Source organism: Panthera leo, chromosome D4 (genome assembly GCF_018350215.1).
Source record: "Panthera leo isolate Ple1 chromosome D4, P.leo_Ple1_pat1.1, whole genome shotgun sequence".
NCBI classification, from domain to species: domain Eukaryota; kingdom Metazoa; phylum Chordata; class Mammalia; order Carnivora; family Felidae; genus Panthera; species Panthera leo.
Window position 1 is genome coordinate 73233088 of NC_056691.1, and position 6044 is coordinate 73239131.

Genomic DNA, 6044 nt, shown 5'->3' on the forward strand with positions numbered 1-6044 from the left:
ACTCACCCTGGAAACATCATCTTCCCCCCAAACCTGTTCTTCCTCTTTTCTCTCTGAGTGCTGGGCACTACCATTCACCAATCACCCACCCACACCAAGGATCTTGGAGTCATTTGTAACTTTGTAACTTCACTCTCTCTTCTTTGTTCCAGAACAAACCCCAAGACTTCTGAATTTTTCCCCTGAAATAGCCTTTAAAAAAAAAAATCTGTCCACTTCTCTCTACCCACCACCTAGTTTCAAGCCAACATCATGCCAGAGTGTGATAGATTAAAACTGGCCACAAATTCTTTGTAGTTTCTCCCATCAGGGCTGGTCTAGTAACTTATTTTGACGAATAGAATGTGGTAGAAGTGACATCGTGCTACTTTTGAGTTTCAGCCCCAATTTGCCAACCCACAGAATTGTGAGCAAATAAACACTTGTCATTTTTTTTTAAATTTTTTTTTAACGTTTATTTATTTTTGAGACAGAGAGACAGAGCATGAACGGGGGAGGGTCAGAGAGAGGGAGACACAGAATCTGAAACAGGCTCCAGGCTCTGAGCTGTCAGCACAGAGCCCGACGCGGGGCTCGAACTCACGGACCGCGAGATCATGACCTGAGCCGAAGTCGGCTGTTTAACCGACTGAGCCACCCAGGCGCCCCTAAACACTTGTCATTTTAATCCACTAAGCTTTGGGGGCGGTTTGTTATAGACCATAGATAACTGATATTCAAAATAAAGTCCAAATTCCTTCACTAGGTCAGTAAGGCTTGGTCTATATCTCTTTAGCCTCAGCTTCCACCTCTGGCAGCCACACTGTAGGTTTCAATGGTCTAACCTACTTGCAGCTTCTTGGCTCACCTTGCTGCTGCCTTTGAATCCTTGCACACAGTGTTCCCTCTGGCCAGGGCATCTCACCTGTCCGTCTGGCTAACTATCCTCAGCTTAGAGGCCATCTCCCTCTCTACCCTCAGGTCTTCCCTAACCATTTCTCTCTTCCTCCAGATTGAGTTAGCTACCCTTCCTTTGTGCTTCCAAGGCCCCCACACTTTCCCTAACATTGTGTGATTTCCCATTTATTGGTTTATCTCACTGGATTATGAGCTCCATAAAGGCAATGACACAGTCTTGTTTACACCTGTAGTTATTGCTGATGTCTAATACAAGATCCAGCACAGCACTGCAATAGAAATTTCTGCTATGATGGAAATGTTCTATGTTTGTACTTTTCGATATGCTGGCCTCAAGTCACATGTGGCTACTGAGCACCTGAAGTGTGGCTAGTGCAACTGAAGAACTGTTGTTTTGTTTTTTTTTTTTAAGTTTATTTATTTTGAGAGGTGGGAGGGGCAGAGAGAGAGGGAGAGAGAGAATCCCAAACAGGCTCCATAAAGAGCCCGATATGGGGCTTGAACCCATGAACCTTGAGATGATGACCTGAGCTGAAACCAAGAGTTGGATACTCAACCAACTGAGCCACCCAGGTGCCCCTGAAGAACTTAACTTTTTTAAAAAAAAGTTTATTTTTTTTTTGAGAGAGAGAGAGAGAGAGAGAGCACAAGCAGGTGAGGGGCAGAGAGAAGGAGAGACAAAGAATCCCAACAAGGCTCTGCACCATCAGCGATGTGAGCCTCAAACTCACAAATGGAGAGATCATGATCTGAGCCTAGATCAAGAGTCGGATGCTTAACTGACTGATCCATCCAGATGCCCCCTGAATTTTAAATCTTTTTTTTTTTATGTTTATTTTTGAGAGAGACAGAGACAGAGAGAGAGAGAGAGAGCAAGTGCACAAGTGGGGGAGGGGCAGAGAGAGAGAGAGAGAGAGAGAATCTGAAACAGGCTTCAGGCTCTGAACTGCCAGCACAGAGACCAAAGCTGGGCTTGAACTCATGAACTGCAAGATCATGACCTGAGCCGAAGTTGGATGCTTAACTGTCTGAGCCATCCAGATGCCCCTAAATTTTAAATTGTATTTATTTATTTATTTATTTATTTTTTTTTTTCAACGTTTATTTATTTTTGGGACAGAGAGAGACAGAGCATGAACGGGGGAGGGACAGAGAGAGAGGGAGACACAGAATCGGAAACAGGCTCCAGGCTCTGAGCCATCAGCCCAGAGCCTGACGCGGGGCTCGAACTCACGGACCGTGAGATCGTGACCTGGCTGAAGTCGGACGCTTAACCGACTGCGCCACCCAGGCGCCCCTTAAATTGTATTTAATTTTAATGTAACTTAAGAAGCCATCTGTGGTTAGTGGCTATGGTATTGAACAGTATAGGTTTAGCACATAGTAGATGCTCACTGAATATTTTTGAAAAAGATTTTTTTAAATTAATTTTTTCATGTTTATTTATTTTGAGAGAGAGAGGGAAAGTGCATGTGCACAAATGGGGGAGGGGAAGAGAGAGAGGGAGAGAGAGAATCCCAAGCAGGCTCTGTGCTGTCAGCACAGAACCCGATGCAGGGCTCGAACCCACAGACTGAGATCATTACCTGAGCAGAAGTCGGATGCTCAACCGACTGAGCCACCCAGGTGCCTATATATATGTATGTGTATATACATATGTATGTATATATATGTGTATGTATGTATGTATATATATATTCTTATATATATACATGTATGTGTATATATACATGTATGTGTATATATACATGTATGTATATATATACATACATACACATATATATACATTTTTTAAGTTTATTTTGAGAGAGAGAGAGAGAAAGAGTGAGCATGTGGGCAAGCATGAGTGGAGGAGGGGCAGAGAGAGAGAGAGAGAGAGAGAGAGAGAGAATCCCAAGCAGCCTCTCTACTGTCAGTGCAAAGCCTAATGTGGGGCTCTATTCCAAGAACCATGGGATCATGACCTGAGCCAAAGTCGAGAGTTTGGATGCTTAACCAACTAGCCACCCAGGCAACCCCAGATAATCCCAATTTTATAAAAATAAATATGCTCTGTGCGGCAACCAGATTGGGTGGAGGCTGGCGGCTTGGGTGGTGAAAGAATTCACCTAAAGCAAAACAAAGGAGATAGAAGTTTACTGAATACACCACAAGAGAGCAAGCAGGCAGGACAGCAAAAGAGAGACTGTCTACCAGGAGGCAGCGGTGGGGGGCTACAGTTAAGCACTGAATGAGGCACAGGAATGCATGGAATTTTCCTTTTATGGTAACTGTACCTGGTTCTAAGTACCCTATTGGTAAGTTAGGGCCTGTGGATGATATTATGAGGTGGGTCGCTTAGTGAACCTGTTTGCATTCAGCCTGGGGATCACTGGGGCCCTTTCACCTTAGGTTTTTATTGCTCAAGCCTGTTGCCTAAAAGCGGCCTCTCCATGTCCCCACCTATGTCATATGGTAGGGGCTAAAGGATATTCTATTGTGTGTGAGGATGTAAGTATATAGCACCTTTTCAGAATGTAAATTGTGTGTGGTTCTTTGGTGAGGGGGAAGCAGAGTTCCTGGCATAAAAAGAAATTTTGCTCTTGTTGGTTCCTCTGCCTGGAAAGCTCCTTCCCCCGATTTTCTCACGGTTTGCTTGCTGTCTTTTTCCAGTCACCGTGCTGCTGCTCCAAGAGACCTCCTCCATCATCCTTTCTAGATCAGCCCTCCCTCAAGCCCTGTTTCTATGTGCTTGAGTACTTTTCATATAGCTCTTCTCACATACCAACATTATTTACATGTCCTTTTATTTTGTTTGTTCAGGAGAGTAGACTTTGTTCTTCTTTAAGGTTGTATTCTCAGCGTCTTAAATACGGCCCAGCATATAGGTAGGTGCTCAATAAATCTGCTGAATGACTAAAATGTAACAAAAGTGTCCATTCTTCTCTGTCCCCAGCTCAGGGTGTTCTGCCTAAGCAAGCCCTAAAGTTCAAGTACAGCCCTCCTCACTCCCACCAAAGCTCCAGAGGTCATTTGAGAGCAGCAGTGCCAAACTTTTTGACCCTGATTCTCAATAAGAAATACATTTGGTAGTGCCTGGCTGGCTCAGTCAGGAGAGCGTGTGGCTTTTGATCTCAGGGTCATGAGTTTGAGCCCCATGTTAGGCACAAGGATCACTTAAAGATAAAATCTTAAAAAAAAAAAAAATACATTCAGTCCCCAGTGCTCACATATGTACATGAATACGTAACTGAAATAAAGAACCTGTACTAGGAGCAATTTTTCTTAATTTATTTGAGGAGAGAGAGACAGAGTGCAACTGGGGGAGAGGCAGAGAATCCCAAGCAGGCTCTGTCTGCACTGTTAGTGCAGAACCCGAGGAGGGGCTCGAACTCACAGACCACAAGATCATGACCTGAGCCAAAGTTGAACGCTCAACCAACTGAGCCACCCAGGCGCCCTGTAGGAGCAATAATTTCTCTTTTTTCTTCCTTTTCTTCCTTTCTTTCTTTTTTCTTCCTCTCTTCCTTTCCTCCTCCCTTCCTTCCTTCATTCCTTCCTCCCTACCTTTCTTTTCTTTCTTTCTTTCTTTCTTTCTTTCTTTCTTTCTTTCTCTTTCTTTCTTTCTTTCTTTCTTTCTTTCTTTCTTTCTTTCTTTCTTTCTTTCTTTCTCTTTCTTTTGGAGATGGAAAGGTCACCATTGCCCTGGGGCAGTGTTTATATGGGTGGTCAGAGAGCCCATTTGTATTTTAGTTTCAGGGCAACAGCTACAGTTGCAGATTCCTGGCTCCACCCCAGATCTAGTAAATGAGAATTTTATTGGAGAGTGTGAATGCTTAACTACCCTCTCCCCCAACCACCTCAGGTAATTCCGAAGAATAAAGCTTGAGAGCCACACTTGGGAATTTAGGAGTATCCTGAGGCCTTGTGTGGGAACTTGAGTCAAGCGCCAGCACAGGAAGGGAAGGGGCTGATTCTTCAGTTCCAGTCCAACTCAGCCCCTGAGTTGATCCCAACTCTATAAAAGTAAATCCATTCCCACCCAGGCCCCTTGCAATTCCTAGTCCTCTGCCTGAAGTAGTTCTGGCAATGTTGCTGCTGCTTCCCTGACTCCCGCCCTCCCAGGGCCACCGACTGCTCCCCAGGACCACACCCAGTAAACAGGCCTTACTTTTCCCAAGGACCTTAACCCCTACTGCCTCCGGCCTCCACAGTCTCTTTTCCTTCACACAAAATCACTTCTGTTTTCTTTGTTTCATTGTAAGGTTTAATAGCCCTCTCCACCCCCACCCCTTAGAACAAAGAAATTCTAACCCCAATCTCTAGTTATGGTGGCCCATTTCCAGCCCCACCCCAGGAAGAGGGTAAATGCTATGATGAAGGCTTCACCCTCCCACTAGAAACGACTTAAAAAAAATTTTTTTTTAACATTTATTTATTTTTGAGAGACAAAGCACGAGCGGGGGAGGGGCAAAGAAAGAGGGAGACACAGAATCCAAAGCTGGCTCCAGGGTCCGAGCTGTCAGCACAGAGCCAGACAACCCAGAGATCATGACCTGAGCTGAAGCTGGAGCTCAACCGACTGAGCCACCCGGGGCCCCTAGACATGACTTTTGATGCCAGGAATGCTGCTTTCCCCTTGCAAAGTACCTCACACAATTTACATTCTGAAGGCCTGCTACAACTGTATTTACAGATCCTCACATACACAATAAAACATTTTTTAGCCTCTAGTGTATACCATACTCCCAACACCCAAGCTGGGCACTTTGCATACAAGATCTCATTTAATTCTTGAAGCAGCCCTCAGAGATAGATACTATTATCACTCCCCTTTAAAAAATGTTTGGGGCGTCTGGGTGGCTCGGTCCCTTAAGCGTCTGACTTGGGCTCTGGTTTGAGAGTTTGAGCCCGCCCTCCTTGGGTTCTGTGCTGACAGCTCGGATCCTGGGCCTGCTTGGGATTCTGTGTCCCCGCTCTCTGTACCCCTCCCCTGCTTGCACTCTGCTCCTCTTTCTCTCTCTCTCAAATATAAATAAAAACATTAAAAATTTTAAAATAAAAAAAAGATTTGGTTGTAAATACTTTGGGGGAAATCAGCCTAATACAGATGTTTCTCATTGGACCTTAATATGCAGTTAAAAAATCATTAATCCTATTAGCCACAA